The sequence below is a fragment of the Lissotriton vulgaris genome, chromosome 2_1 (assembly GCF_964263255.1).
Source record: "Lissotriton vulgaris chromosome 2_1, aLisVul1.2, whole genome shotgun sequence".
In the NCBI taxonomy this organism is placed as follows: Eukaryota; Metazoa; Chordata; class Amphibia; order Caudata; family Salamandridae; genus Lissotriton; species Lissotriton vulgaris.
This window is the reverse complement of record NC_141687.1, coordinates 791,851,760-791,867,458: the sequence shown is the minus strand read 5'-3', so window position 1 is coordinate 791,867,458 and position 15,699 is coordinate 791,851,760. Positions and strand designations below refer to the sequence as shown.

Here is a 15,699-nt window from a genome sequence, read left to right as displayed (position 1 = left end):
AGAGTAGTGAGTGCATAGAGTAGTGAGTGCAGAGTAGTGAGTGCAGAGTAGTGAGTGCAGAGTAGTGAGTGCAGAGTAGTGAGTGCAGAGTAGTGAGTTTGCAGACTAGTGAGTGCAGAGTGCAAAGTAGTGAGTGCAGAGTAGTGAGTGCAGAGTAGTGAGTGCAGAGTAGTGAGTGCAGAGTAGTGAGTGCAGAGTAGTGAGTGCAGAGTAGTGAGTGCAGAGTAGTGAGTGCAGAGTAGTGAGTGCAGAGTAGTGAGTGCAGAGTAGTGAGTGCAGAGTAGTGATTGCGCAGACTAGTGAGTGTGCAGACTAGTGAGTGTGCAGAGTAGTGAGTGCAGAGTAGTGATTGCAGAGTAGTGAGTTTGCAGACTAGTGAGTGCAGAGTGCAAAGTAGTGAGTGCAGAGTAGTGAGTGCAGAGTGCAAAGTAGTGAGTGCAGAGTAGTGAGTGCAGAGTAGTGAGTGTGCAGACTAGTGAGTGTGCAGACTAGTGAGTGTGCAGAGTAGTGAGTGCAGAGTGCAGAGTAGTGAGTGCAGAGTGCAGAGTAGTGAGTGCAGAGTAGTGAGTGCAGAGTAGTGAGTGCAGAGTAGTGAGTGTGCAGACTAGTGAGTGCAGAGTAGTGAGTGTGCAGACTAGTGAGTGTGCAGACTAGTGAGTGCAGAGTAGTGAGTGCAGAGTGCAGAGTAGTGAGTGCAAAGTAGTGAGTGCAGAGTAGTGAGTGCAGAATAGTGAGTGCAGAGTAGTGAGTGCAGAATGCAGAGTAGTGAGTGCAGAGTGAGTGTGCAGAGCAGTGAGTGCAGGTGCAGAGTGGTGTGTGCTGTTGAGTGCAGAGTGCTGTTATTTATGATTTAAGGAAAAAAAAGATATGTCATGAGCAATGCCAATAGCTCTACTTTTAATGATGCCGAGACCATTGCATTGTAAATGCTTATTAGAATAGTGTAGCACAGATGCCTCCAACCTTTTCTGTAGAAAGAGCTACTTCTGTTCTGTGAAACTTATTAAAAGCTACTAATATTATTAGTGTTGTACAAGTGACCACTAGTGGCCACCATATACTACCAGTGAGCACCTCAGTGCACCAGGTGTGGTTGCCAGTAGTAAATAAAAAAAATTCTGCCAATGTGAAGTGCCTCTACATGACTGACACATAAGAGCCATCGGAGCAATGCCTCTGGTACCAAGGCAATAACATTTGGAAAACGTCTCCACAGTGCGTTATCACTCAGATATCAGATTTCAATATATTTGGGAAACTCTGCCATTTTTCTTCAAATATCCGCATATGAGATATGAAAAATAAAATATTTTCGTCTCAAATGGAACCCCACTACCCCCCACCCACCTAATTTTGGTATACACATATTAATACTAATTGATTAGGCTGGACTGCATACTACTTGCAGGTAGCTGGAGAGCTGCCAGTAGCTCCCTAGTTACTCATTGGGGAAGCTTGGAGAAGCTTGGCACTGTAGCACATCAGCCGAACATGGTCCACCGTCTTCTGTTTTTTTCCAAATGTGTTGTAGGTGTGTACATTACATTTGCTGTAATTGTAAAAATAAAATGTATGAATAGGGTATATGGACAGTAAGTGTAAAATGTTGGTTGATGTTACGAACGTTATGATCTTTCTGAAGCTTTTTAGGTATTTAAAGATTAAGTTGTTGTTAAAAGGATGAGTGTCAATCCGTTTGGGAAAAATTGGTAAATGTCCAGTCCACCCTCCTCTTGCTTCAAACATCTCATGCAGAGGTAGAGGAACAAATTAGTTTGCAGTGGTGGTGTGTCAGGCAGCTTCACAGTCTAAAACACATGTTCTTGGTTTTTGAATAGCCAGCTACTGAAGGACTGGAATCTTCGTGACATCGGACAACAATATTTAGCACATGGCTTAAAGTGCTGTATTTTGCCCTGGTCCTCCATCCCAGTGCAAATGGTTGAATGCAGAAGCCTTTTTGAAAAGGATTGCAAATTCCAAAAGGATTTTAAGTGCAAAGTTGTAATATTTAAATACTAAAGCAAACACTTTAATGTAAGCGTTCCAAGCTGAAATCAAATTGTTGTTGATAGCAGTTTGGTCTCTTCTGAGCAGCATTAACAGAGTTCACAATGAATCACTACTTTCCCCGATTTCAAACATAGTTGATACCTTTCCCATCCAATCATCTTGTCCTTTCCAGTACTGTTTCACTTTTTTCCTGTAGAAAATGTACTTTGACACAAAATGAAAGGGTGACTACAATAATGTGGTTGGACAGACTGTGGCAGAAAATCAATACTTTTGCTACTTTGGAATGGTGAAGTTTCCTTGAATTTAAGAAACAACTTAGAGAAACAATTAAACTTAACTGCAATTTTAAAAACATCTGCAAATAAAACTGCCATTTTAAGTGTCATAACTTAATTCTGAAACAATTGCTGCTAGCACTGCACAGTGCTATTTCCTAATAGCATCAGCTCACTAGTTGCACACCTTGCACCCCAAACAGTTGATTCACTCATACACTACATCCCTTTCCCATCTCATCTGGTGGCATGTCTCTTCTCACATGCACACCCTAAACATAGAGCCTCAACACAATGTACCTCATTTATAGCCTTATCTCATTTACTATATTACCACAGGTGAGCAGAACTCACTCAAACTTGAGGGTACTAACGACCCAGAAACTCAGTACCACACATAACATCTTGCAAAGCGTTACCTCTCTCTAGGCCATTTAATGCAGGACAACCCTCAGCTCTGTGTTTTTCCTTTCTTCCTGTGCCCCGTGCCTCTGGTCTCTCTCAGCATGATTGTTTCACCGGCATGAAAATCAACCTCCAATCGTGTGGATTAAGAGTTCAGGATATGTTGTGAAATTAGCAGCGATGAAAGCTACTATCCTCACATTACATCCAGCCTTATTTACAAACCATCAGTCACAAAGCCAGTAGTTTTAACCATAATGTGGCAACGCTTGTAAACATAAGCATGCGCCAATGCTCTAGACCAGACTATTTGTGCCGTCTACCTGTATGTTTTTTTCACCATGCTTTTGGAACAGCCAGAGGCAGGTTGCACGAAAAATGGACTGCACGTTTTTGCTTGCTTGCTTTTACATGTTTTAGTAAATCCTATAAATTTCCCGTCTCTGCTTCTCTGGTTTCCTATCAGGTTTTCAAGGTGGTCCTCTATTGCATTGAATCATCTGTTCCAGGCACGGCAAAGGCATTCACGTGTGTAGGCTCTCAACAATTTAGTTAGGATCCATTGAAATATTTTCAAAAGGATTTTGCTGATGTTTATTGTTGTTCGTTTAGCGACATTATAGTGTAACCGTGCCTGGAAGTCCTCTTTAATTGCAGAATGTCACGATTGCAGCAATTTGCAACTTCTACTGATTAGCATATTTTCTGATGTCAAGTCAACAAAAACATTCCCTCTTTTGTCTGAATACCAAGCTTTTGATGATCATGTTCTCTTGTAAAGTAATGGCACCTCTGTACATTTTTTATTAATGCTTGTTATTCTACGTGCTTTAACGTGAAACACTGAAACAGGTTAATTCATGGTTGTGTAAGGTTTGGAATGTACCCATCACTCGTAGCCTTTCAACGGCATGATATATTGCATGATTTTTGAGGCTGCTTTTGCACCTTTTAAGCACATCATTTATGTTTTATTCACAGATATACATTTTCTTTTTATATAATGGCTTACTGAAGAGGCATTTATTTAAATTGAAAATAGCACTGATCGTGCACTGGGTGATCCTATTGACAACTTTCAAAACATATTGCCTCAAATTAATGGCATTGTTTCAGTTCTTGCTGGGCGAACAAGCAGGACAGTGGATCAGGAAAATATTTTGATATATTCAGATTTTACTGAACCTGTGATGTAGCCATATTTTGTGACGGTGGTCTTACTTTATGAATACTCAATAGAACACTGATTCTTGCACAAAGACAAAAGAAACTGGAATTTGTACTTAAACCCAGGTATCTAACAGGTGTATATTTGAATAGGTATGGATGGCGGAACAGAAGATAACATATGATAAGAAGAAGCAAGAAGAGCTAATGCAGCAATATGTTAAAGAACAGGAGTGTTATGATAACAGGTGAGGCGTTCTCTGCATACAGTAGTGAAAGCAGGGTGTGATGTGAAGTTGTTATCCCCCACTTGGTTGTAAATTACATTTTTTCATACATCAGCAGTGGTTCGACTCTATGCCAGAATCCAGAGCTGGTGTGTTATTCAGAATTCATTTATACTTTCTGTGTATCATTTGGGACATAGCAAAATAGCATCCACACTATGAAAGCACGTATCCAGACTTTAATGTATTTTACAGATTTCTGTAAGCAAAACAACAATGCGCTTACATAGTTGGAATACAGTAGAATATATCTTTTACACTTGCTCAAATCCAGCAATTTCAAATAGTCCTGACAATATCCTTTGTCGAAAGTGGACCCTGTGACTTGTAATCAGATGCTTATTACACAGAAATAATAACAATAGTAAGCCCTATACACAAAGGTAAATTTCCATGTATAAATTTCTTCTTGTGTAGATCTACCCCTTTGTAGACGTAAATCTCCTCATGAATGGAATTCACCATTTGTATGTGGTCACTCTATCAAAGGGCTGGTTTCAGAATCCTGTTAGAATTTATGATTGGAAAGTTGCTCTTAATAGCTTTCCCCCTCAGGCGCAGATTACACCTTTTAGAAAGTAGTATAACGTTTCAAAATTTTATTTTAAATTAGTACAAAATAAATATTACCTTTTTAGGTCTCGCCTAGCGAACTCAGCGCATGTGCCGCTTCGCCTTGGGGAGACTATTGTTGTTGGTTTGGTGCGCGAAGGGGACAAAACATGTGCGCGCACAGACAGGTGATATGCACGCGCCTGACGTCCCCTCTCTGGCGTCTCCTTTGAAGAGGGACAGGAGATGGCACGTGTACGGAAAGGAGATGTGCACTCCGTACATGTGCACATCTCCTTTCCCCGCGTGAACATAGCGTGCGCATAGCTCGCGTTCACTTTCCCTCCCTCCTACTTAGTTTCAGTGTTGTGCTGAAGCCACGCCCTGTGCAGCCCCTCATGAGCCCGGCGCTTCACGCTGCCAGAAAGCTGTCACTTATGGTCAGCAGCGCAGCCTGGGACCACAGCCATTCCTGTCAGTTGAGTGGCAGGTGCTGGGAAATGCGCTCAGTGACAAAAGGAGGGCTGAACCTCGGAGAACCTATAGCGTGGGAGAAATCCACCCAATACCGGAAGAGTCTGAACTCAGCTGGGAAAAGCCTCCTGGGACAGTCAGTGCATGCTGGGGATCCAGTTAAATCCAGGCAAGTACAGTGTCATGTGCTGTTACGTGAGAGCCTCTCAGACGCACACCGCTCCTCGGGGTGCCTACACCTACAGAATAAACACATCTCTAGAGCGGAATATGAGGATGTGCAGAGCATCACATTTCTTGTTAAGTGTAGCATCTGCCAGACTGCCATCGCTCAACCTCAAGCACTGGATGCCTGGGCTTCTCAACCGGGAGTCCAGAGGAGGGCGTGGTGCTTGTGAACACCACGAGCCGCAAAGGCAGAATTAAGGGGACATGCACTCCGAGGGCGAATGCCACGATGTGATGCAGTCCGTTTTCCAGACACTCGTCTTTGTCATCCTTCTTTAGTGTCCAATTTCCTCCCTTCCAGCACCAGTGATCGTAACTGCCAAATCTACTAGAGTTAAAACCAGGAAACTGACATTTTTCGTTGCTGCGTTCTTTAATGGCCCGACACTCCACAGTTAACTTAAGGACTATCTTGGATCTAGGGACCTGAGACAAATTGGCAGAACCATCCTTCACTCCTAGACAGCATAGCCATTTCACAGGATACACAGATCCTACGGGCTCAGGCAGCAGGGCAATCTTTTGTGATACATGTATCCTATAACCTAAGGCGGGGTGCCCAACGTACGTCCAGGAGAGCTGGATCCATGCCAGACTTACAGGTTAGCCATTGTCTATGTTAGTGAGTTCCATGGAGTTTAGTGGATTTAAATATATTGCATGTCAATCAGGCATGGATCTGCCCTCTTGGATCTAAGTTGGACTCTCTGGTCCAAGGTCTCAAACACATACAACCCAAGTTGAAAAAATGTTTACAGACTCATACGGCAGCATTATCTCTCAGATTGCTCTCGTCTCTCAGACTCGGGGAGCTATCACTCCAAACATTTTCCATTCCACTTAAAAACATTGGCGAAAAGTAAGCTGTGTCCTATTCTCACATGCTCCGGTACGTCTGTATGGAGGGTGAGGGCTATTGATGCTCAACATTAGCTCTTCAAGGCCTGTGGTGAGGTGGGCACAGGCCACATATATCCCTTGTGTAATATTAAAGTTCCCCAAAGCCCATTAAGAACAATACAAAAACCCAGCACATTCCCACTCAACTGACTTGAAGCCTCAGCACAGTTAAAGACAGAAGACCCCCTTCCAGGGGTCAAAGCACCCGCCCAGTTAACCCTCGATGGAACAAACCTCCCATCAAGTTAGAATGAACAAAGTGGTCAGTAGCCCTATGCAGAAATCAGGGCCAGAGAGAAAGCAGTTAAAAAAATATAGGGTTTTAGGTAGAGCCAGAGGTTCATTGTTCCCAACCCATCTCCTTCCAGAGTAACTGCCACTTCTAAAGCACTCCTGAATGATACGCAGTCACATGGCTCATCTTTGGAGGGGCTGCATCTAAGAACCAGCCACCAAAGGGCTCAAGGACACTCAGGCAAAAGTCAATGTCCAGAGGTGACAGGGTGCACCCCCCCTAGGAAGCAAAGGCATCACTCCCGTCGGGGTGTGGCGCAGTCCCCGGTACAGCCGCCCCTTGTTCATTGCCATTCAACACATTACCCAGAGGCCTTAGCGTGCCTGGTGATGGTCCAAGAAACTCTAGAAAGCACTGAGATCAGAGGCGGAGTCTCCTTGAGCGTGCAGGCCCCTCTGCAATCCTATATCTTACTTCTACTTGGGTTCCTTGCAGGCTACCACGTATGTTTGTGCTACGTTAATGGGTGGCAAGTGTTTATCGGCGTAGGACGTGTCTTGGAAGAGCTCCGAGTAGTCGTCCTGCGGCTGTTGGAGAAAAGGGAGACGGCAATCAGTGAAGCAAAATAAGGTTCAATTTGAATGGGGATAAAATGAGATCAAAAGCTGAAGGGATGGGTGGAGAGTATAACATAAGGTGGGGAAGAAGCATAAATACTAGTAAAACAAACCAAGTGGGTTTGGTTTAAGATGGATTTGCCTGTGGGCAGTATGCATCAGCTGTTTTAAGGTTCCTTTAATTACGTGTCAGTGTGTGAATCTCTGGCACATCTTGTACTTCCAGAAGTAGCTAGAGAGAAGTCCCACTGGGCCACCATGAGATAAAGTGTAGCATGTTTTAAAAGTCATCGTCTGACTCCAAAAGGCAGTGTTCCTAGAAGCCATTGATTAGGGGCTGTTCGGGATGTTTTCATTCATTCAATAAACTTTATTTCGGTTAGTTTTAACCATAAAAGTACATGCAATATACGTTTTCACTTTTCCACAGTTCATTTGTAATATTAAAATACATTGTATGCAATCAGAGGGGCGAAGACAAATTATTTAAGACAATAACATTTTAAATAATTTAAAAAATGTTAGTTAAAAAGTTAAAATAGCATTTGTTGGTCCAAAATATTTATCGCGTCTCAACAGGTTAAACATAAAATGGTGTGTCATTTAAGTGATTTCCTTCGTATAGACCACATAGAAAACAGAAATTTAGTGATAGCAAACACTATCAAAGGGTTCATGTCGGACTTTAGGATCCTAAAGAAAACTTGGTAATCCCTTATGCCCAGATTGTTACATAATTGTATTATCCACTTTCTTCGTATGTGTGAATAGGCTGGACAGAACAGAGTAACATGTAGGGTGGTTTAATTTTCGGTTCTACAGCCGGGGCATAAATGGATTGGGCCCCCCGTCCACCTGTCGGTCGTAGAATAGAGGGGCAACGTTCCATATCTAAACTGTAGGTACAGCTTCTTCGCTAGAGTGGGTTGGATTACGTCAATTTCTTGTTCAAAGCTGTATGTGGATTTATGGCTCAGGAAGGTACCAATCAGGCTCGTTGGTGATGCTGAGCTGATGGTCCTCCGGAGGCTAAAGTCCCTCACAGCACTGGACAAGGTTTTTTTGGAAATAGTTGAGGATGCGACCTCAGGGTTTAACCACAGATTTTCGTATCCAATTTGAGCAAGAGACTGTCTTACAAACCGTAACCATGGAATTCTACCTGCCCCTGGGGAGGCTAGAACCACCTCTAGTTCCCTTTTGTAGTTTTCCAGCTCGGGGGTGCTCCAGAGCCTCCTCCAATAAAGAAGGGGGCGTGAGGCGATGATTTCGGCTATAGGCCTAATATTCAGGTCCAGCCTAAGTGGAACTAGAGGAGTACTTCTGGGCAGGGTTAGGATTTGCCTAATGAAATTGTTTTCTGTGATAGTTAGGTCAGTAGAAGGAACATGTCCCCAAAGTTCCGCCCCATAAAGGGAGGAAGATCTTGCTTGCACTTTAAAGATTTCCAATGGGGCACTTATAATTTTATTCGCACCGTTTTTTTGAACTTTTAAAATTCCCCCACTTGTCTGTACTAGTTTTAGGTTTGCCTTAGCCATGTGTGCTCCCCACCCCATTTTGTCTGTGAGAGTCAACCCTAGATAGTCAAATGTTGGGACTCTTTCTAACGGTCTTCTTTCCATCATGGGGTGAGGACAGTTGGTGGTGTTGGCATTAAATACCATATACTTGGTCTTGTTGATGTTAACTACTAGATTTCTGTGTTTGCAGAATTTGATAAACTGGTTTAAAACCCTCTGCATACCCATAGGGGATTTTGATAGGAGCAGAGTATCATCTGCAAACATTAGAGCAGGAAACCTCAGCGAGGCTAATTTTGGGGAGTAAATGTCATTAATTGATAGTAGGTCTTCAATGAGCCCATTAAGAAAAAGGGAGAAGAGGGTCGGGGCAAGAACGCAGCCCTGCCTAATCCCTTTCTCAACCGGGAAGGGCCCTGTTAACTGACCATACTTCCCAAAGCGCACTCTAGCATAGGTGCCATCGTGTAGATGTTTAAATTGATGGCATAAGTAGAGTGGCACGCCCATTGATGATAACATTGCCCAGAGTTGGTTACGATCCACCATATCAAAGGCTGACTTTAGGTCCACAAACGTTAGATATAAATTTCCCCGGTCCAGGATAACATGCTTCCAGTAAAGAACCTGGAGCCGGAAGAGTTGGTCAATGGTAGACGTTTTGGGCCTAAAGCCTGCCTGGAGGGGGGTCAGTATATTATTATCGTTTACCCAGTCCTTTAGGCGTTGTAAAAGTAGTCTCGCATAGATTTTCTGACTAACATCAATGAGGCTGATTGGCCTATAATTTGATGGTTCAGACGGAGAACCCTTCTTAAAGATGGGGATAATCTCCGCCCCCAGCCATGTGGCTGGCAAAGGGAGACCCTGAAAAATTGCATTATAGAGTAATAGCAGATAGGGGGCCCATACTACTGGTTCTTCTTTGAAGAGGTCACCTGGTATCCTATCTAACCCAGGAGCTTTGTTAGATTGCAGAGAATGTACTGCAATAAGAATCTCATCCAGGGTAAAAAGCGGTGTTGGGCAATTAGGGTCCAAATCCGTTAAAACAGTAGGGACTAAACTATTTGGTGTTAGGGGGATAGAATATAACTCTTTAAAATATAAAGACCAAGATTATTCAGATATATTTGGATCAATTGAGGTCCTACCTTCTGGTTTCCCTGTGTGAACTAAGTTCCAGAAGGACCGTGTATCTTTGGCCTCAAGTGCGAGTCGGATGGCATACCATCGATCTTCTTCCCACTCTTTTTTTGCATTAAAAATCATTAGTTTATAGGCACGCCTGGCTTCAATCACGCCGGCCGGGGTACCTTGTTTCAATGCCATGAGTAGCCCCTGCTTCATTTCTTTGCATCCCCCATTAAACCAGGGGTGTTTAATAACGAAAGGCTTAGGTTTCCTAGGCATAGTTATATAGAAGGACTTTGCCAATAAATCAAATAGTTCCTCATGCAACCCTACCAGGGACCTTTGTACATTATCACTAAAAGGTTGAGTCATAATTAAGTTTGCCCTTTCTAGGAGGGGGATTATACTCAGGTACAATTTAGCCAATTCATCTGTGGATTTCTTCATGTTGGCCCATCTAATTCTCCTCCCACCTTGGATTATTCTGAGATCACTATTTTCGTAAGTTTCGGTGATCTCAGTTATCAAGTCAAAGTTAATCTCAATTAACAATGGGTTGTGGTCGCTTTCCGTACGACTAGAGACTTGGAAGTTTAGAATCCTGGGCCATAGGGGCATACTAACCATGAAGTAATCAATTACAGAGGAATGTCCCCTAGCACTATAAGTTGATTGGCCTGGGCTGTCCCCCTTAAAGCGCCCATTACATGCTCTAATAGAAAAAGAGTAGGTTATGGAGGTTAGCTGGAGGACCGTGGATGACCATTGTTTAGCTGGGTACATGCTAGGATGGGGGATTGACCATATTTCGTCCTCTTCTGTTGGAGTGAGGTGGACTCCAGTGAGTGGTTCGTAGTGACAATTGAAGTCACCGCCAATCATCAACTCAACGTCTCCCGGGAGGGAGTACAAAAGGGAGGTCAAAGAGTCTAAGGTTTTGGAGGTGCCCCCCTGTCCTGCTGGCCTCGCGTAGATATTAATGAGTGCCAAGTTAGGTGTTTTAATATGTGACAGTATGATGCAGGTTATGTTAGGGCTGTTAGTATCAATTCTTTTCACAGAAAGCCCAAGGTGAGCACCCACCCAAATACATAGTCCCCCCGATGGTCTACCTCTAGGGCCCTTCAGAGCTGGCTCCATAAACGTAACATAACCCGGTCTATGTATAGGGTTAAGAGCCCATGTTTCCTGAAATATACATATCCCGTGGAGGTCTACAAAAGCACACCAGTCAGGATTATCCTGATTGGCGGCGAGGCCCGCTATGTTCCAGGTTAGAATTTTTAATGTTTTGTTATGGTTATAAATACTAGGTGGCTGTTTGCCACGATTAACCAGATTGATTGGTCCATCAGGGGCATTCATGGGCCCATTTCGTGCTAAATTAGATGGTACAGGGATGGGAACGGTAGTAGAGGGTGCTGATAGAATTAATGTTGGACCTCTTAGTGATGAGTCCCCAACCAAGGGGAATTCATCACTGAAGGATGTGAAGTCAGTACGGTCCTCTACACCCTTCAACTCCAGTGTAGCATCTAATGGTGACTGTTCAAGATCTCGCCTGAGTCCCTTTTCCACAGATCCCCCGTTATTTAAGGATATGCTATTCTGTGCAGACGTTTGGGACTCAAAGCGTCAGTCGCAGTCGCCCAAGCCAGATAAAGCATCAAATCTATTAAATTTATTTATATTTATAGAAACATTTGTAAAGCGCGAAACGAAGGCCCGTGGGCATCTCGGCGCTAAGTAACTGCAATGTTTAACCAACAAGGGGACTGGGAGTTCATTGATTAAAAAGCCAGGTTTTAAGGTTTTTGCGGAAAGACCAAAGGGACGTGCTGGTCTTGATCGAATGAGGCAATGTGTTCCATAGTTTTGGAGCGGCCACAAGGAATCTTCTGTCACCCCAGTTGACAGATTTAGTTCGGGGGATCACCAGTTCCAAGGAGCTGGAGGAGCGCAGTGTTCTAGGCGGGCAGTAGGGGGTTAGGTTCTGAGTGAAGAACACTGGTCCGGCATTGTGTAAAGCCTTGTATACCAAGCACAGGGATTTGAACTTAATCCTCTTCCTCACCGGAAGCCAATGAAGCTGTCTTAAGGTGGGTGAAACCGGTTGGAATTTGGGAATTCGCCCTAGGAGCCTGGCGGCCGCATTCTGTATAGACTGCATTTTCGTTAACACTCTCTCCTGGGCCCCTAGAAACAGAGCGTTACAATAGTCTAGGGTAGAGAGCACCAGGGAGCTTACCAACGTTTTCGCGGTGTTTTCAGGTAGAAAAGGCAGAATTCTTTTTTTTTTTTTTTTTTTTTTTTTTTTTTGATGAGCCTTAGTTTATGAAAGGCTGAGGAGGATATCTGGTTGGCATGTGGTAAGAAGTTCAGACGGTTGTCGAACATGACTCCCAGGTTCCTCACCTTGTCAACCGGGTCTGGGGGCTGGCCCATGGGTGACGACCACCAAAGGGGGGACCACTCCGGGGAGAGATTGCCAAAAATTACAACCTCCGATTTGTCGGAGTTTAGCTTCAGACAATTGTGTGACATCCAGTTCCCGATTGCCGACATGCCCTGGTTGAACAAGTTGGCTTTCTGAAGCCCGTCATTTTTGACGGCAAGGACCAGTTGAGTGTCATCAGCGTATGAAGTGAGGCTCATCCCGTGTGCCCTGATGACATTGGCAAGGTCCGACACATAAATGTTAAATAGTGTCGGACTGAGGGATGAGCCTTGGGGGACTCCACATGGTAGTGACAGGGGGGAGGATTCAAAAGGTCCCACAGTGACGACCTGGGTCCTATTAGCCAGGAAGGAGGCAAGAAGATTTTTAGCATTGCCTTGAATGCCTATGCTCTCGACACGGTCGACCAAGGTGGTATGGTCGACCGTGTCAAAGGCCGCCGATAGATCCAGTAATATCAAGACGGCAGTGCCTCCCGCATCCCGGATGGATCTGATGTCGTCCGCCGCTTTGACCAAGGCCGTCTCGGTTCCGTGGAAGTGACGGAAGCCAAACTGTGATTCATCAAGGCATTTGTTGTCCCCATAAAGGAAGAGAGTTGGGCATTCATGATTTTTTCCACTATTTTTGCTAATAGTAGGAGACTGGCGATGGGGCGGTAACTTTTGAGTTCTTCTTTATCAAGGGTAGGTTTTTTGAGCAGCGGCTTTATTAGGGTTTTCTTTAGTGTCTCGGGATAGATACCAGTGCTAAACATGGAATTGCAGATATTGGTTATTGTCGGTAGAACTGCATCCATGATTGGTCTCAAGACCTTCAGGGGACAAGGGTCAAGGGCCGAGCCGCATTTAATGGTGGATATAATTTTTAGCACCTGCGGACACGTAACCTCGCTGAACTGCGAGAGAATAGGTCCTTCAAGTTGAATTGATGGCCTGTGGGAGAGGGTTACGTTATTGGCGAAGACCCTGTAAATGTCGTCAACTTTACTGAAGAAGAACTTTGATAGAGCGTCACAGAGAGTTTGGGACGGGGGAGGTGTGAGATCCACAGAGAGACCTGCTAATTGTTTAGTGGTCTCATGTAGGCATTTATTGGAGTTTTGTGCGGTTTCTATTTTGTTGCAATAGTACTTTTTTTTTTGCATCCAAGATAAGATGTTTGTATTTTGCTACAGACTCCTTGTATAGGAATTTGGTTTCGGGAGTGTAGTCCTTCCGCCAGTGTCTCTCTCTATTTCGACACTGTTGCTTTTGAGTACGCAGTTCCTCCGTGTACCACGGGGCCGACGGGGTAGATCTATTGCATGACCGTTGTTTAACTGGGACCAGGTCTTTTGCTGCCGAGCTTACCCAGTTGTAAAATTGGGAAGTGGCGTTATTAGGGTCGGGAGATAGCGTGGGGAGGGTGTCATTGAGCAAGGTTTCCAACCTACATACATCTAAATCATCCCATGCCAGGTAGGGGAGACGGGGATTGGGGTTGGGTTTGTCGACCAGGGGGTCGTCCACTTGTAATGATGCCAGGATGAGATGGTGATCCGACCAAATTAAGGGAAGTATTTCTGTGAGTTGGAGGCCCGTGGCATTAGAAAAAATGCTGTCTAGCGTGTGACCTCCTTCATGCGTAGGGGAATGAACCAGGGGAAATAGGCCAAAGGTGGACATGTCGGCTAAAAGCGTAGCTGTGTCGGGAATGTCGGGCACGTCAAAATTAAAATTAAAATCACCTAGGATGGTGAAGGAGTTGTCCAGCGCGGATGTTTCCAAAAAAGACCTGTGAGCCCCCAGGAAATCGTTCCTGGGCCCCAGGGGTCGATAAAGGAGGATCCCTTTGGAGGTGTAGGAAGGGGTCAATTTGATTGCGAATTCTAAGGCTTCACAAGAAGTTTGGGGAATTGTCGTGTACCTTATGGTATAGGTGTCACGAGCAATGATTGCAATACCACCACCTTTTTTCTTGGTTTGCCTGTCCAGTCTATAGGTGGTAAACACCGCAGGAACGGCTATGACAAGATCCGGATCGGACGCTTGGCCCATCCATGTTTCCGTCATGAACATGATATCTATTTTATGGTCCTGTATCAGCTCATGGATGTCTTGGCTGTGTTTGCCAAGCGAGCAGACATTCGTGAGCGCAGTGGTGTAAGATTCCGTGGGATGGTGCTTGCCACCCAGGAGAGATTTGCGGGTGGACGGTAACATGGCATGACAACCTGGGCAGTATGCTGCTGGATTTGTAGACAAAGAGTTAGGGTGGGATATAAGACATGATTGACTGGTCATGGGGCGAAGAAGCTGTAGCTGAGCGGCCGAGTAACGGATACGTGGGGAAGGAAGGGGCAGACCAGGGGGGGTGGCCCTGGGCCCGGGCCAGGCGCGGACGGGCACAGACGGGCTTGCCTTTTGGCGCGGTCGGGCGAACCTGTTGTTAATATACATAGTAGGGCGGGACGGGAGGAGGGTGGGAGGGGCGCAGAGCAAACCGGGCAGCCTTCCTAACTAAAGATGGCGCCCAAAGTCAAAGTGATAGCTTCCCAGCGCCTGAAACAGCGTCGCTGTGGGAAGATAAGGTACCAGAGCCTCGGCGAATTAGTCTCGCCTTGAGGTGGGGGGGCGGGAATATAAAACAGCACCTATTAAAATATTTTACAGATATTAAAAACGAGTTTAGTAAATCAATTGTTTTTATGAAATCAGCACGAGTAAACAGAGCAAACCTCCGGCTTCCGCCTCAGAGGGAAAACATTGACAATTACTGGAGGAGCGAGGGAACGCCTTTTAAATACCCTGGGAGGGCGGGAGGGGCGCAGAGCAAACCGGGCAGCCTTCCCAACTAAAGATGGCGCCCAAAGTCAAGGTGATAGCTTCCCAGCGCCTGAAACAGCGTCGCTGTGGGAAGATAAGGTACCAGAGCCTCGGCGAATTAGTCTCGCCTTGAGGTGGGGGGGCGGGAATATAAAACAGCACCTATTAAAATATTTTACAGATATTAAAAACGAGTTTAGTAAATCAATCGTTTTTATGAAATCAGCACGAGTAAACAAAGCAAACCTCCGGCTTCCGCCTCAGAGGGAAAACATTGACAAGAGCATGATGTTTCCTGGAGGACATGAATTCAGCTTTTCAACCTGTGGGAATAAGTCTCTCACGGTTTGATACCGGGGTTCGTAAAAGTGGGACAGTGGCAGTGTAAAGATTCCGGGCAGCAGAGTGTTTTGGGGCCAATTACAAATGAATTCGACACACCTCCAGTCTCTGAAATTAATAATGACACAGTCCCCCACAATAGTTTTGGTGCTCTTGCCAATCCAGTTCACTCTCCTTGCAAAGAGAATTTCTGCTGTAATGTTTGTTGGAAGTGGCCGTTTCTGGTTGAGCCAGAAGGTGCACTTATTTTTGAGTTCTGCATAGGTCTCCCTTTTTCCC

At 44.9% G+C, this 15,699-nt stretch overlaps 1 protein-coding gene across 1 annotated transcript in view; it reads left to right on the top strand.

The window, feature by feature from the left end:
• The window catches only part of CIRSR (corepressor of RBPJ and splicing regulator), a 197,100-nt gene that overhangs the window by 65,773 nt on the left and 115,628 nt on the right, over positions 1-15,699 (top strand). Inside the window, exon 2 of the mRNA XM_086956153.1 lies at positions 4,017-4,111. The gene's annotated coding sequence lies outside the window, so the exon portion shown is untranslated. The remainder of the gene's footprint in view (positions 1-4,016; positions 4,112-15,699) is intronic.